Genomic DNA, 16,301 nt, shown 5'->3' with positions numbered 1-16,301 from the left:
AAGTGGAACTGGGTTTATTTGTCCACAAATAAATGAAAATAAACAGTGTATAAATAGTAAAAAAACAAATGCTTTGTGCATTAATAACCTAAGGTGTTATTTGTAACATAGGTAAGGCATTAGACAAGTAGAATTTTGACCCTGCAGTATTGCCAACTCTCATCCTATTTGGTATTTTTCTCAAAATCCCAACTCCTGGAATCATGTGAGTAGTTGTGAATCTCTGCCTTTTTTTTTTGTTTTTTGTTAAGTAAGCTTCTAGCTTTCATGGCTAGAGTGAAAAGCTTGAAAATGTGTCCTGAGTGTAATCTAAAGGGTCAAATACGAGAAAGCCAATAAAAAGAACCGATAATTATTTGTTAAATTTCATGATTTTTAAGCCATTTTCATGATTTTAAGGGGCCTGACTTGTGGCCTGTGAATGCTTGGGGCCGTCAGTATGCACTGCAGCCCCCATCCTGCAAACACTTATGCATGTGCTCAACTTTTGCTACCAGAGGTGTCCTAACAAGAAATCGGTGGAACTAGCCAGGGTAGTGTAGTTAAGCACCGTGCATAAGTATTTACAGGATCTAGCGCTTTGGGTTGCAAACTCATCGTATCTGTTTGTAGGGTGCCTGGCACAATGGCCTTTTAGACACCACCACAATCCAGTAATAATCTGGATATATTTCACACAAATCTGACATCAGGAATCAAAATACTCAAAAACCAGTGGGAGAACACTTTAACCTGTCTGGTCATTCAGTGACAGACCTGCGGGTGGCTATATTACAACAGAAAAACTTCAAAAACAGACTCCAACGAGAGACTGCTGAGCTGGAATTGATATGCAAACTAGACACAATCAACTCCGGTTTGAATAAGGACTGGGAATGGCTGAGCCATTACAAACATTGAATCTATCTCCCCTTGTAAGTATGCTCACACTTCTTATCAAACTGTCTGTACTGGGCTATCTTGATTATCACTTCAAAAGTTTTTTTTCTCTTAATTAATTGGCCTCTCAGAGTTGGTAAGACAACTCCCACCTGTTTATGCCCTCTGTATGTGTGTATATATATCTCCTCAATATATGTTCCATTCTATATGCATCCGAAGAAGTGGGCTGTAGTCCACGAAAGCTTATGCTCTAATAAATTTGTTAGTCTCTAAGGTGCCACAAGTACTCCTGTTCTTCTTTTTAATCTGGATATACATCACTTCCTAGCCCCTGATCATACCCCCAGTTCACAGATGCATAGAAACGTAGGGCTGGAGGAAGGGACCTTGAGAAAACCATCCAGCCGCCTCCATTGAGGCAGGACCAAGTAAACCTAGCCCCCCAGACCATCCCTGACAGCTGTTGGTCCAACCTGTTCTTAAACCTCCCCAAGGAAGGGGATGCCACAGCCCCTTGGAGGCCTTTGTTCCAGAGCCTTCGAGTGAGAAAGTTTTCCCTGGTCGCTCTAGCTGGGGGCTTTTCTCACCTCTGGACACCCAGCTCTGCTGCAAAGCCGGCCTGGGCAGAGGGTTTTTCCCGCTCCCAAGCTCGGCCGCGGGTCCCCCCTCCCCGCCGAGAGGAGGGGCTGGGAGCGGGGAGGTGCCAAGCGGCAGCTGGGAGCTATTTGGCCCATGTGATCCGGCCGGCCGGAGCTCTTCGCGTCTGGCGCCCAGGAGGAGCCCGGCGAGTGCGGCTCCAGCCCTGAACTTGCCCGGGGGGGAGTCACGCGCTGCCGGGGCTTGCAGCTGCCTGGAGGAGCCGGGCTTGCGTGCAAGGGGTGGGGCTGGGTTTCCCCTCGCCCCCGGCAGTCGCTTGGCATCCCAGCGGCCCTGCCTGGGGAGGACGCGGACGAGGAGCAGCCCGGGAGCGGGGAGAGCCTGGCCTCGGCCGCTGCCATGCTCCGGTGCCGAGTCCCGGAGCGATAGGAAGCAGCGCTGCTCGGGGAGGCGGGCTTGCATGGTAAGAAGCGGGGCTTCCCGGGGCCCGAGCGGGGCTGGGGCTTGGGGGGTGGCGGGTGCGCCCGCTCCCCCTTCCCCGAGTGCCGGCGGGGGGCTCCGGGCGGGCAGTAGGGCAGGGAGTAGGGGGGCTCGTGGGTGCTTGGTCGCCCCGGAGCCAGCCAGGCGGGTGCTGGGGAAGGGGCCTCCCCTGAAGCTCCGGGGGGATGGGCTGGAGAGTCCCGGGGGAGCGGGGTGAGTAACGTGGGCGTCCCTTGCCCATCCCAGGAAACCCTCAGCAGCCCGGGAAAGGCGGGGTAGAGCCGGTCGGCTGCGAAGGGGTTAATGGAAACTTGGCTAGGGACCGGTCCTCACTTCCCACCTTCTGTGGCTTCAGTTTCCTATGTAGCGGCCCACGCTAGGGGCAGAGACAAGTACCGCGCTTGTGCGCCGGCCTCGCTCCCTCCTCCCCCAAAACATCCCGCTTGGAGGGAGCTCTCACCTGCTGGCGCTTCTGCTGAGAGGGTAAATTCACTTTCCTGCTCCGTCTCCTCGCCTGGCCAACAGTCACTATTTCCTTCCCCCCTCCTTAAGATGCAGCTGTTGTGCAAACACTGGATGTTGAAAACTTAGTTGGGATGAGGATTTCCTCTCCCCCCTCCTCCAAGTTCACGGCGAAGAACTTGTTTCTTCTAGTAACCGAACTAGCTCAATGCAAATCTTACCAATAAAATAAAATAAAAAAACCCACCCCAAAACCAAACAATACCCAACTCTGATTCCTCTAGACTTTATGCCCTTGTTTGTGCAGCTTAAAGGTGCTGTTGTATCTGAACTGCTCTGTTACAGTATCTTCACCTTAGGGCAAAAGTGAATGGCAGTGTCCTTTTCATATGAAAATTAGTTAAGATTAGCTGGGCCAATCGCAAGTGCCAGTTGTCTCAGAGCTGTCAGCTGGGGATCTGGGCAAATGCTTTATTTCCTTTATCAGAAAACCCAAGTGATTGGGATGCAAGGAAATATTTAACGGCCAGAGGTCATCTGCTATAGCCCTGTGTGAATTTGAAAGGCAAACACCAATAATGTTGATTCAGAGATTTAAACTAACTAAGGAAATAGGTTTGTTTATTAAGTGTATGCTTTACAGTGCCGCTCTGAATGGTCTCGGGAGCACACCCTGCAAGTCTAACGAACATGGTTATTTTTACAACATGGTCATCTTGGTAGTATAGGAAGACTTCTGCCTGGTTCTAAATAGCTGGTGTCTTGTCATTTCCATGACAAAATACTCTTGACAAGTAAAGATGAAATGCAGTTAATTTGAGACACAGGTGGGTGAGGTAATATTGGACCAACTTCTGTTGGTGAAAGAGACGCGCGTTTGAGCTTTCGCAGAGCTCTTCATCAGGGGGTTTCCTAGTTCATTTGGCATTTGCGGCTTCCTGATTGAGTCAATGGCTAATGAACAACCTGACATGTCATGAACTGCACCTAAGCCTGGTGTTCATTGTAAATGGGCTATCTTCTGTCCTGCTTAAAGCATCCTTTTGGGTAAGACTTAAGGGTGGTCTACACTAGGAACTAGCATTGGCATAGCTTGTGTCTCAGGGATGTGAAAAATCCACGCCCCTGAGAGACATAATTATACCGACCTAAGCCCCTCTGTAGACAGGGCTGGATCCATGGGAGAACTGTGGGAGAGGTTTCCCACTACTGTTTCTAGTGTAGTTGTCTACACTTGAAACGCTACTTACAAGTACAGACAAGCCCTAAGTGATTGTAAAAATGGCAACAATCAACTTTCCTGAGAGGGGATTGAACTTTTTACTCCTGTCGGCAATGCAGGACAGAGACAGATAGGGGAGGGCAAGGGTTGATTTAAAAAAATAAATACATTTTATAAATATATAAAATTTATTTACCTTTTTTCTTTTGCCTCATCCATATTCATACCCTGCAAGGTGAAGGCCTGATCTTCTGAGCAGTCCATGTGCAGAATTCCCATTCACTACAACGGGGGATCTGGGTACATGGGACTGTAGAATGAGACCGCGGATGACAGTTGTAGGGGTGGGGGATGGACAGCCCTGTGAGCAGAGCCAGTTGATATGAAATGCATTGAGAATAAGATGGAGCCATTCCACTTCTTATAAAGTAATCTAAAAGTAAATGGCACCTTCAAGAGGGACTTAAACTTTGATACATGGAAGACTCTTTCCCCCTTGATAGGATGATATTTAAATAAATGCTAAATACATGGAACTGCTCTGTCAATCTGCCTAGCCGTGTCTTGGCTTTATCAAGAACTAACATGATTGACATATTAAGGTGTGATTTATTCCTCCCTCCTTCTGCCCATTCATCTTTTTTTGTATTGCAGAGGCAATAGGAATGATAACTGTTTCACAGCAGAGTATTCCCCTGGAGGGGGATTGTGCTGGTGTAGCTTAGTGTGTTGTCTCTGTTTCTTCAGAGATCACTGAAGTGCATTATAATGTGATTGGGAGTTTTTGTTTTTTGGATCCCATATGTTGGATGTGTCTAAGCTGTGGTCTGGTTTTCCAGGAACTAATTTGCTGTAATGGTGTATTGTCCTCCTGTGGAGTCAGGTGGCTTTACATGGATCCTGGACACAAAAGGAGTTAGTTTAATATTCAGTCCCTCCCCCCAATAAGCTATAAATGATGCACTTTAAAATGGGCTGGTTACGAATTGATGAAGGCATTTGATTTGTAGTTGAGCCAGTTAGTACACTGGAATTCTTAGCCCTATGGATTTGTACATAAGCTGCTGCATGCTGTGAAGCTAACACTGCATAAACTGATTAATTTTCAAGTTCAAGGAGTCTTGCATTTAACCCAGTAAGTTTTTATTTATTTATTATGTTCATAGTTCAGTGGTATTTATAGGGGACCCTGAGGGTACTTTTATTTGTATTAGAGTGTTTGATTCATAGTTCATGAAGGGGGAAGGAGGGGAGTAGAATTGTTCAACATTTCCCCCAGAACTGTTCAGGAGAAAATCCCATAAACCATGCATTCAACTTGATGTAATTATGACTGACAGTCTTTTTAACTTTCAAGACTCAGTTTTGTCTCCATTTCTTTTATCTGGGCTCTGGTCTAGCACTGCACTGTATTGTACTTCTTGTCACACTTTTCCATGGGTTTTTAAAAGTGAAATGAAGCATGGCGGCTGAGGACAGTGTCCCCATTGTCTCCTGCCGGGTGCAAAGATGTGGGCTGCTTGCCCTGGAGGTTTTGCTTATCTTGTAAATGTAGCTGAAGATGCAGCTGATTCTTCAGCTGATGTGATGCTGTTCATTCACTGTGGCTGCATTTGCAACAAAGAGGGTAGCAACAGCTTCTTCCTCTGTGTGTGGTGGCAGGGAGGGGAAAGTATTACATGCCTGTCGGTTCATGTGGTAGGCTGATACGGTGAGCGGTTGGCGTACTCAGTGCTTACCTACGCTATTCCTGCACCAGCAGCACTTACTACAAGAGCAGCTGGAAGTTAATAAGGATGGAAGCAGGTTCTGACTTGGAACTCTAAACCAGCCTTACGTCTCTCCCTTTGAAGCAGGGCTCAACTACTCACCCATATGAGAATGGGACAAGGGTGGGGATGAGATGAGCAAGTTGCTCCCAGTCCTCGAGGGCTTGGTTAGATGAGGGAAATCGGTGCCAATGTGCGTGCATAAGTGAGGCTCTTTTAGTACAGCTATGCCAGTGCAAAGCCCTAATGTAGATGCTGCACCTGTGCAATTTACACCTGATGTTCAATGGGGTAAGTCACAACAGTGTAATAACTACAGGGGAAGTTTGCAATGATTGATTTGGTGCAAATTTCCTTGACATAGACATCACCTAAGATGGAGACCGGTCCAGTGGACAGCCCTGCTCTTCACGTGAGCAGACTAATAATGGGAGAGTTATTTAATCTCTCCCACGAATGGCTCCTGTAGAGTGCTGGGTTAGGGCACTAATTAAACACCAGTTGTATGATGAGCTCCTGAAAAGATTGTGCAATCGAGGGTAATGCTCATGGGATATAAAAAGTGAATGTGTCTGAGAACGGAGGCTTCCAAACGTCGTCTGTGGAGTTCTTGCTGCTGGTCTTCAGAGTTGGCTCGTGTCAACGTGCTGCTGACTCACTTCCAGCTACTACATTGTATTCGACAGCAAACTACTTCCCTAAGGTTGCTCTTCCATGTAAGCAATTGCTGGAGTTACCACAAGGATGTTATGCTGTTGCACATGGGCAAATGGGGGAGTGACGCATGCTATTGCTTGGGTCTGTCCAAGAGACTATATTTTTATTGAGATGTAGTCCGAAGTCTGGAGAAAGTTTGAGAGCCTTAGAACAGGAATGGAAACCAACCCAGGGCAAGCTCTTGCCCAATGATTGTAGTTATCTTAAAGCCTACTGGCCCGTTCCACTAATGCCACAGGAAGCATTGCTCTATCAAACCATGTCTTTTTCTGGGGGCGGGGAGAATATAGGAATAGTCTTCCAAAGTAAGTAGCTAATAAGTTTTGTACTGGTGAGACCCACCTATCTGAATTGAGTGGCTTGCTGGAGATCTTGGCAGCTGTGTGATTGAAGGAGACTTTTGTGTGTAGAAGGATCTCTCTAGGGTCAAATTATGGTGGGTCATTGAATTAAATGTAATAGAAAACTGTTAAAAACAGAACAGGAAGTCTTGAAACTTGGGGTTAAAAAACAAACAAACCCACTGCTGAGGCTGGATGAGAACTTCAGTAATGGGATATTTAAGACCACAAACTTCTTCTTTTTTTTTTTTTTTAGTAGTGTGCAGTTGTGTCAAAACAGCAGAACACCTAGTTCCAGTGTGCAATTAGGGGATGGATTCTAGTAGCCAGCATCCCTGGGCTCGCTCTGAAATGTGCAAGTTTGGCATTATTGACTTTCTCAGTTTACAATAATTGTACAAACCACACCAATATGGGCACTAAATACCATGGCTAAAAGCAAAAACCCTTCGTAACAAATTCAGGGTGGGCACGCGGCCAGACTCGGTACAGATGTTCCAGGCTCAGAATACTGAACAGTCTGCTGCACTGGCTTCCGGCCCCTTACCACATCAGATTTGAGCTCCTGTCCTTCACTTTCGGGGCCCTGCACAATCTCTGCTCTGACTTCCTCCTACTGATACCTTCCTCCTAGGCTATGCTTTCACTGCAGAAAGGGTGAATGTGGCTTTTTTATTTTGCATCAAGGTAGCAAACAATGTAAAATCCCAAATGGAGACAAGGCACAAGTAGTTACCTCGATTATGGCAAGTTGAGGTCAACCCTACTTAATCTCCCTCCCCCTGCCTTCCATCAAGCTACCTTGATGTGAAAACTCTCTCTTGCTTTTTTTGCAGTGAAGACAACCTCAGGTTTTGTGGCTTGTTTTCAGCTTAGTCTCTTCATGCTGCCCCTCTGTTTGGAACTTACTCTCTATTTTTGTAGGGACTAACTTTTGCCCCCTAAAGCACATCTTACGCTAGTGTAAATGAATGGCCATTTTAATATCTTCCCCCGTCACCTCATAAGTTAACCAACACATTTCAGTGACTGGGGAGTAGGGTGACCAGACAGCAAGCATGAAAAATTGGGACGGGGGTGGGGGTAATAGGTGCCTATATAAGACAAAGCCCCAAATATCAGGACTATCCCTATAAAATCGGGACGTCTGGTCACCCAACCGGGGAGAGATGCATAAACGTAGCCTGGCACATTTCTTTTCTATGCTCAAGAAAATCTATATTTGTAAGGCCAAAAGCGAAACTTGAGTCACTGTTAGAACTTGCTCCAATGCCTCCCTCCCTTTTTTCAGAGTCCAATCTTAGGCCTTGGCTACACTTGCGGATTCACAGCGCTGCCGCGGCAGCGCTGTGAAGCGTGAGTGTAGTCGCGCCGCCGGTGCTGCGAGAGCGCTCTGCTCTCACCTCTCCGAGGGGAATAGCTTGCAGTGCTGCGAGGGAGCGTGCAGCGCTGCAGGTGCTGATTACACTGGCGCTTTACAGCGCTGTGCTTGGGGGGGGGCATTTTCACACCCCTGAGCGCAGCAAGTGCAGTGCTGTGAATTGCCAGCGTAGCCAAGGCCTACATCAGGTCCTGCATATCCACATGGTATCATATAAGAAGACTATCCAGCAGATAGCATGTGCAGTAAGGCAAGTTTAGGAGAATTAAACACTGGGAAGCTTCCACATTGTATGAGATACAAGGAAGGAAACTGGAACATCTGGATTTGGCTATTATATGCCTAATCTAGGTTTTGGGTCACATGTCACATTCCTCTGACATGGCCTTATCTGTTACTGCGCTATATACTTGGTTGCCATTCTTCAAATCCGAATGAAGAGGGGGAAGAGCTCAGAGCTAATTATAAGGCCGTGGTGAACTTTGCATCTCACTACTGGGTTGATTAAGTGCTCATTAGTATGCTTGGCCATAGGCCTGTGAGGATCTCCCTCTCCTCCCCCTGCCAAATTGGTGTGTCTTGCTTTGTCCCTATATAACCACATTGTGAACTCTCATTTCTTGGCCGGAAGGAGGTTGCTTTGTGCCATGTGGTCACAGTACAAATAATTTTCTCAGTTGAATGAGGATCAGATAGGCTTCCAGGTTCTTTGTCCATGTGAAAGAGGCACTGGAGCCTCAAGACAATAGGTGGTGTCCTTGGTACATCTTCTTAAATAGCCGTGGCGGTATAGCTGTAAGTGGGGGTTGGGAGATGTTATACAGTTGTCCCGTGTGTGTGCGTGATGGTAATAAAAACAGGAATTTCAATAACTGCCTCCCAAAAGATCTGGATGCAGAGCTGGGATTGTATTAACTTGGGGACTTGTGGTCTCATTGAGGCATGGGTTCTGAAGTACTGAATCTGCCCAGGGGGTTTTCCCAGATGGGAGGGGCATGATGGGAAGGAAAGAAGGTTCTCCTATGTTTAAAGCATCCTTTAGGACAGAGGGCTTTTCTTCTACTGGGAGGGGATGGGCAGAAGTGAAGATCTGGTCTAAACTCAGATTTTGCAGCATAACTATTTTGGTTAGTGGTGTGACTTTCATTTGGCCAAAATAGTTGTACCTGTACAACCCCTAGTATGGGCACAGCTATATTGGTATAAAACTGCCTTATATTGGTATAACTTATTCTAGCAGAAGAAGGGGGAGTAAACTTAACTGGAATAAATCATCTTTGTTACTGCAACGGTGCCCACACTGGGGTACTGCTTTAACTGTACTGATATAGTTAAAGCAGTCCAAGAGTAGACAACGCCATGGATAATTCTGATTGACACAGGTTTCCTGGAACCCACTTCCTTACTTCATTTTGATGAACAGTCCTCGTGTTCTCTGGATACTATGATTAAAAACTGACCACCAGGCAACAAAGTAGTGAGAATAAGTCCATTCTCCTTCTACCAAGATCTTAAAGATTTAGGAAGTTATTTTCAGCAGAGCTGGTCACGTGTGACTTTCAGACAAGGTTACAGCTGCTTGATTACTTAGCAATCATTTATTTATAGGCTAATGGAAAGAGCCATACTCATTTACCAGTTTCAAGTTATCCTGATGGATCGATTATTCCCACTTTCCCCCCACAAAGAGCTTCCTCAGCCAGGGCCTCTTGCATCCTTTTGGTTTTGGTTTTGCCTAGATCTTCATTTGAAATACTAGTCGGGGGGGGGGGCACAGGGCTAGAGCCACTGAAAAATTTATAGCTTGATGTCTTTGTTAGAAGCAAAGCCCCAGCAAACTGCTGGAGAAGGAATGTCCTTGTGGGTGCAGGCTGATAACTGAATAGGGATAATAGCATTTTGCAACAATAGCTCTCTGGAATCTGAAACTGAATGGAGAGAGATGGTTGAATTTCATGTGTCTTTGTTGGTCTGATTTTGCGTGTGTGTGTAAGCGAGGGCCTGAGTGGTGCTTGTGTTTCTGTGATTCTCTGACAGTTCTCTATTCCTCTGGGTTTTTGTTAACCTTATCGGGTTCAGCAGCAACAGTATGGATGTCCTCTCTCCTTAATGGATACTGCTGCCTTCAGCAGCTCACTTAGCACTCATCAGCTATAAATAGCCTGGTTGGTGGGAGGCTGCCAGGGTCAGGGAGCCATTTACCACTGCTACGTGTGATCCCCTCTCTCTCTCTCTCTTGCTCAATCTTATCACTGAGACTTTGTTTTAACAAGAATGCTCCTCTGGTTTCACTTAAATCTTTTGGAAATCCTTGTGTGGCCACACTTAGTTTGGCTTAGGTTAAGTCAGTTAGGAATCTATTTAAGCTGAAATAAGCCACCCCTAAACTGAAGTGCGTGTACACACAGGGACTTGCCCCCTTAAACCGAGGACAAGGCCTGCAGTTTCAGTGGGAGGTTCTGCTGGCAGCTAGCTTGCTCCTGCTGAATGAAGAAACTCCACCAAAATGCAGCGGGTCTTTCTATTATCCAGTTCGTGAGGACTCTGGCGCATGTTGGGCAAGCAGTCGTTTGCTCTCTGCTGAACCTTGGACATGGTTGTGAGGGGGCGAAGAGCGCTAAAATGGGCTGCAAGCCAGCTCTGTCCTGTTTAGAGCAAGTTTTAAAAACAAGCTGTTGTTGATAATAGGTAGAAATGCTCTGTAGCCCTTCTATGGGAAGGGAAAGAGTACCATGGTCAGGGGGCTATCTCCATGGCCCCTCCTTGCCTCAGAAATATGAGTGGTTGGGAAGTTGTTTTAGAGATGGGGAAACAAAGTCTTAATACCCTGTTTCCCCGAAAATAAGACATCCTCCGAAAATAAGGCCTACTTACAGTTTTGCCTCTCGTTGTAATATAAGGCATCCCCCCGATAATAAGACCTCCCCGATAATAAGGCATCCACCGATAATAAGGCATTTTTCATTTCTGAAAAATAAGACATCCCCTGAAAATAAGACCTAGCGCATCTTTGGGAGCAAAAATTAATATAAGACACTGTCTTATTTTCGGGGAAACAGGGTAAGTGACTTGCCTGACTTCACACAGGAAGTTTGTGGCAGAGCTGGGAATTCAACCCAGATCTCTCCAGTTCCAGTCCCCGTTCCCTGCCTCAACTGCAAGGCCATTCTTCTTGTCTCAGACACCCCCACTCCCGCAAAAGGGTGGGATGCTATTCAGAGTACTCTACTGACTCATGACAAGCACATTCTTTCCCAGTGTCCAGTCCTTGCTTAGTCACGATAATGCTGCTTGACTCCTCAGCTTCAAGCATATGGCAGCAATTTGCTCTTCCAAACACTTCATCATTTTGCTTGAGTCCAGTTAGCTTTAAACCTACGTTCCCGAGTTCTGGCTTGTCCAATAATCTCAAATAGATGGCGGTTAAGTGTATAGCCATAGAGTCAGCTCGAACAGTTCATCAGGTCAGCCTTACAACCAAGCAAATTTCAGCCTGTTCTGACCAACCTTCCACCTGTGAGACACGCCTTGCAATAGTGTGGACAAACCTTATTGAATTAAGTTTAAGTGTCTTAGGAACTCATTGTATTGAAAATGCAAATGTTTGTATTGTTGTAGGATTGTGTGTAACTTCCCCTTGGGAAGTGTTAGGAGCTTCAAAGGACTCTGGGAAACAATGGGCTAGACAGACCAAGCAAAGTGGGATACCTAGGAAGTACTTGGGAGGCAGGGAAGGTAACTTCTTATCTCTGGAACCTGCTCCCTGAGGAGAAACCCATTGTCTGCTGATCATCTGTTAAGTGCAGACAAGATCAGAGGCTCAAACTGGATAAGAGTGACTCTCAGTCGGTGCCAAGGTGGTTTTGTACTTATGACCTCAGAAGGGCTTGGTGTTTGAAGGACCATTCACCTCCGAGAGCCCCTGCTGGAGTCAAGGGTGATCTCTGGTAAGCGATTAGCTTGCAGGTAGGTTTTTATTGTTAATATGTCTTGTCTAATACTGGTACATGAAGAATGACACTTAGAAAGGGCTGTGTGGTAACTGTGGATAATTACGCTGTTTATAGCCTCCGAGGGATGAAGGCCAGGCAGGCTTGCTGCACAGTCAGAACTGCTGGGGATTCACAATGTAGGCAGGGAACTGTGCAGCCCGGAAATAGGCCAGTCGGGAGGAGACAAGAGAGGTGACGGCTGGGGAGCCAGGCACCTAGAGCAGGTTCCTTTGTTGGGCCAGGGAAATTCGGGTGCAGTTGCCTTGAACTGTGACACGGCACGTTTGGCTGAACTCTCCCCTTGCCTGCAGGCCTCTTGCTGTTCTGACCAGGGGTTATGGAGGTGGTGCCTTCCCTCAGTAGCTGAGGCGGCTCTGTTCTTTCACAGCTTAACTGCAGGGGCAGGAGAGGAGAGCTCTAGGGTGTCTGAAATGATGACTAGGTTCCAAAGAATGCAGCTTTGCACTACACGTGGCTTTGCATCTGGTATGTAAAGGAGGAAACATGCCCACGGAATTACTTAATTTTTTCAGTGTTCTGCGTGTGTGACTGGGAACCAGGATGTCTGATTCCTTTTCCTGGGAATGTCTCTGCCGTGGTGTGTGACCGTGGGAATGTCTCTGCCGTGGTGTGTGACCGTGGGAATGTCCCTTCATCCCTGTGCCTCTGTTTCCCTGTTTTGTAAAAAGGGGTTGATGCATCTGCTTCACAGGATGGGTTGTGACAAAGTGTTTGTAAATGACTTTGATCCTTGACTGAAAGGTGTAGCAGTAGCGTTTAATAGTTAGCTTGTGTGTGCGTGCATTCTGTACAGGGTGGAACTGATTTAAATCACTAGTCAGGAAGATTCAATTTAATCATGGATTTCTACATAAAAGTGCATTCTTGGTGGTGGTTATAACCTTCATACATATTCTTCACAGGTAGAGGAACTTCATTAAAATATTCTCCACCTGGGTCTCTTTTATGGCCTGCTGCCTTCATAGGTTTTCCCTTCTAGTGAGAGAATGGTATGGTAGATCTCAAATCAAGGAAGGCCACACTCAGAAAGACCTCAAGACTCCTGGAATATGTTGCTCAAACAGTTGCACTTTTGTTTCTACTGCCTGTCCCCCCTTCTCACATTTGTCTCCAGACTTCTTCTCCTTGTCCAGAACTATTCCGCCCCCAACAATCTTCTATTAATTAAACTTTTTGAAACTTTGCACTATTAGAGAGAGGTAAGGGGTTGACTCTGTGTACCCAAATTTGCGGAGGGACAATAGGGTTGAGGTCTGTTATTTCTCACCTCTATTTATTTATTTATTTATTTATTTAAAAACATTTTGCCGTTAACAAGCATGTTATCTCTGGAGACACAAATTCACAGTTTAAGAACTGCAAAATTAAGCATCTCTGATCCGAAGAAGTGGGCTGTAGTCCACGAAAGCTTATGCTCTAATAAATCTGTTAGTCTCTAAGGTGCCACAAGTACTCCTGTTCTTTTTGCGGATACAGACTAACACGGCTGCTACTCTGAAACATCTCTGATGGTATCTTCTAGACTGAGCACTGAGTCCCATTGGGTAGATAGAAAGATTAACCTAAATAATCTATACAGAAGCTTCTGGAACCCCATAAGATTGGGTCCCTAATCCATTAACTATTGGAACTCATTTACCAAACTTTTCTTAAACATTACATGAATATATTGTCTCATGCTATAGAATTAGAATTTATAATCCCTATTCCATGATCTTTGAGCTATAATGTATCTTAATTAAAACTATCTTTAGATAAGTTTTTCCTCAAAAAACATTTTATCCAAAAAATCTGATTTAAATTAAAAAAATCTGTTTTTTTTTTTTTTTTAAAGTAATTGATTTTTATCCACCCTGATCCTGTATAAACCACTTCCAACAATCCTGTGAGGTAGGCAAATATCTATCAGATGTTAAACTTGTGTGTTTCCAGACTTAACTGGCATGCCTGGAGCATTGGCGGGGCTGTTGGCACAGCCAGGATTAGAATGCCAGGAGGTCCTGGCTTCCATTTCTGTGTTTAGAAGAAGCATGGTCCAGTAGACTAATTATCCATGCTGAGTAGGATGGAAGTTTTCCCACGGTCTTATCTAGTATGTTTACACTGCACAGTACACGTGTGCTGAAATCGTTGATAATTTTGCTTTGCTAACATGCAGTTATGCACTTATATAATTTTACTGGCAGAGGTGATGCAAGGTAATTCCGGGTATGTCTACACTGCCGAGATCCAGTAATGAAGACACAGCCTGCGCCAATGGAAGGGGTTTTCCAGGCTGTGTGGGAACACCCCCTCCCCGCGTGATGGTAGCTAAGCTGACAGAAGCATTCTGGGCCCTGGGGTTTAGATCTGGATAGCTATGACACTTGGAGGGGAAGGGGGATGTTTTTTACCCCTGGACTGACATAGCTATGTCCACTTAACTTCAGTGTAGACCAGGTCGAAGAGTGAATTTCTCCTGCCAACTACACTCCAGCGGATGACTGACGGCTCCAATGTTGTGAGTTCCAGATGCACTAGAGGGGTATCATTCTTGGCCACTGTAGGGCTGAGCAGAGGAAAGACTTTGTCTGTCTAGCATACAAAGGAGTTTAGAAGTTCACTATCAAGATGAACTTGCACCTAGTTGTCCAGCTTGGTTGACTGGAATAGAGGGAAACGGAGACTTGCTTGGAGAGAGATACAAGGGAGTTGGGGGCACTTCTAGATGTAGTCGTTTTTGGTCTGACCAGTGGACAGGCTTAACCTCCCTTTAAACTTAAGGCTTTCCTGGCTCTGATGAAATGTCTGTTGCAGTTATTCTGTATTGTGACAGGTTTACATGGTGGCAGTCTCCCCAGTAGTGACACTCTAATTAGCTTCTCCCACTCTAGTCATAGCAATTCTGCAGTCTTGGAAACTGAAATTTAAATGCAGCTCTGGTATAATCTCAAGGAAAACCCTACTGCAGTTAACAAACGAGTGCTGTTGAGGCTGGCGCCAGCCTGAACTCTCTAGGAGTGCTCTAGTAGTGAAGAGACGTGCGTTCAGCTTACAGTGCTGTTTCTTAGGTGTGTATGATCAGGGCTAGGAGTGGTTCTAGTAAGTGGAAAATTGGAGGGGTTAAATCTGTGATTTTAATGCTGCTGAAAGGACCGATCACGCAATTTTCTGCACGATTCAATCTGCAGCAACATGAGCTTCCTCAGCCCTGACCTGGAAGGATCATTTGTAGGGGTCAAAGGCTACTTTGATGTCCTTGACCTCTCCCGAACAAGGCTCACTGGTGTTAGGGGTGTATGCTGGGCTGAGCCTCCCTGCCCCCCCCCCCCCCCCCCGCACTCACTGAATAGCTACAGTACAGTAACAACTCTGTTCCTAACAATCTGTGTATAAAGCAATGACTTAAAGGTGAAATGCTGAATAACTCCTCATCCGTCCTCTGCGCCATCAGGTGGCCTGTAGACTGGTTCCTCGTGTGCTGTTGATTTGGAGGGGGAGCATATGCGCATAAGAGGGGTTTCATTGGTGGGAGAACGACTGTATGTGGAGTGAGTGAGGCCAGGGGTGTTGCTAAAGTGACAGACGGATGCACGAGAAAGATGCTCACTCAATCTCCAGTGATCATCACATTCGCAGCATGTTGCTGTACCTGAGATTGGGCTTTAGGTCTAGGGTTCTCTGGGCCACCTGGTGCTTGTAGCATTCTGGCAGCAATAGCCTGCCCCAAGAAGTGTGGTTTAGTGGATTGAGGACAGGGCTGGGAGCCAGGAGGAATAGTAGGCTAATCTCAGCTGTACCATTGACTTGTTGTGTGGCCTTGAGCAGGTCCCTTAATGAGTCAGCCCTGTCTTTACAGAAGGAGAAATCTGCTGAGCCGGGTTGTTGAGAGGACTGATGTTCATATGGTGCTGATTTCCATGGCGCTGGCTAATGCAGGAAGCAGCATTGCTTGGTTTTGGTGGGAGATTTCTCATGATGTGGGGACTCATTTTGACTGGGGGCGGAGGGAAGGAATCAATCCTGTCGACACCCTGAAAATGCAGCGGCTGGGCACTGTGGCTGCAGCATGTTGCCTGGAACTGCTGGTGCGTGCCGGAAGCCTTTCCACCCTCATTTCTGGATGCTGGCTCATTACAAGTCAGAAGTGGGAAGGAATTTTTTTTTGGATGCGTTCCTAACATTGTTCAGAGGAGATAAGCAAGGACACTTGAGGTAGAGGCTTTCTTGGATGTCACCTGCCTGCTAGCCCTCCCCTTCCCTGTGGATCATGAGTCATCAGCATGGCTTGGTGAGTTTCTGCAGCAGCCTCATTATTAAGCTGCAAAATAGCCGTCTTGAAGACTGAAACATGTGTTTCTTTTAATACTTGAAACCTTCTGACTCAGTGCAAGCCTTTAACAATAAACTTCCTTTGAAAGGAAACCGGGATTGATGCCTCAAGCAAACACACCGATA

The 16,301-nt window shown here is 46.2% G+C and overlaps 1 protein-coding gene across 1 annotated transcript in view; it reads left to right on the top strand.

Moving 5' to 3' along the window:
* Nucleotides 1–1,649: 1,649 nt before the first annotated feature.
* The window catches only part of SPSB1 (splA/ryanodine receptor domain and SOCS box containing 1), a 71,731-nt gene continuing 57,079 nt past the window's right edge, over nucleotides 1,650–16,301 (top strand). The window contains exon 1 of the mRNA XM_054009122.1: nucleotides 1,650–1,942. The gene's annotated coding sequence lies outside the window, so the exon portion shown is untranslated. The remainder of the gene's footprint in view (nucleotides 1,943–16,301) is intronic.

This window comes from Malaclemys terrapin, chromosome 19 (genome assembly GCF_027887155.1).
Source record: "Malaclemys terrapin pileata isolate rMalTer1 chromosome 19, rMalTer1.hap1, whole genome shotgun sequence".
Classification (NCBI taxonomy): Eukaryota; Metazoa; Chordata; order Testudines; family Emydidae; genus Malaclemys; species Malaclemys terrapin.
The sequence above is the reverse complement of the archived record's forward strand: the minus strand, read 5'-3'. Positions and strand labels throughout refer to the sequence as shown.